The sequence below is a fragment of the Oculina patagonica genome, chromosome 8 (genome assembly GCF_052425735.1).
Source record: "Oculina patagonica isolate OP01 chromosome 8, crgOcupat, whole genome shotgun sequence".
In the NCBI taxonomy this organism is placed as follows: Eukaryota; Metazoa; Cnidaria; class Anthozoa; order Scleractinia; family Oculinidae; genus Oculina; species Oculina patagonica.
This window is the reverse complement of record NC_135765.1, coordinates 30,770,559-30,770,898: the sequence shown is the minus strand read 5'-3', so window position 1 is coordinate 30,770,898 and position 340 is coordinate 30,770,559.

Genomic DNA, 340 nt, shown 5'->3' with positions numbered 1-340 from the left:
TGTCGATTTAATCAAATTTAACTAAACAACCAGTGTGTGTAGAATATTCTAGACAATACTTAATACAAAGATGTGTTATTTACCTTATTACATGAAATTTTCGCGACACGTTAATTTCGCGATTTTGAGGTGCACACATTTCGCGACACTTAAATTTCGAGATTTTGCGAAAATTTTGTATTTTGAATCACTTTAATTTCGCGTTTTTGAGTGAGACACAATTTACATTTTCTTAGCAATATATTTTGACATGCCTTTGAATTATATAAAACGACTTCATCTAAGGAACAATAACGTCAAAATTAACAAAAACGCAGGAGGGGACTTAATCTCAATGGAG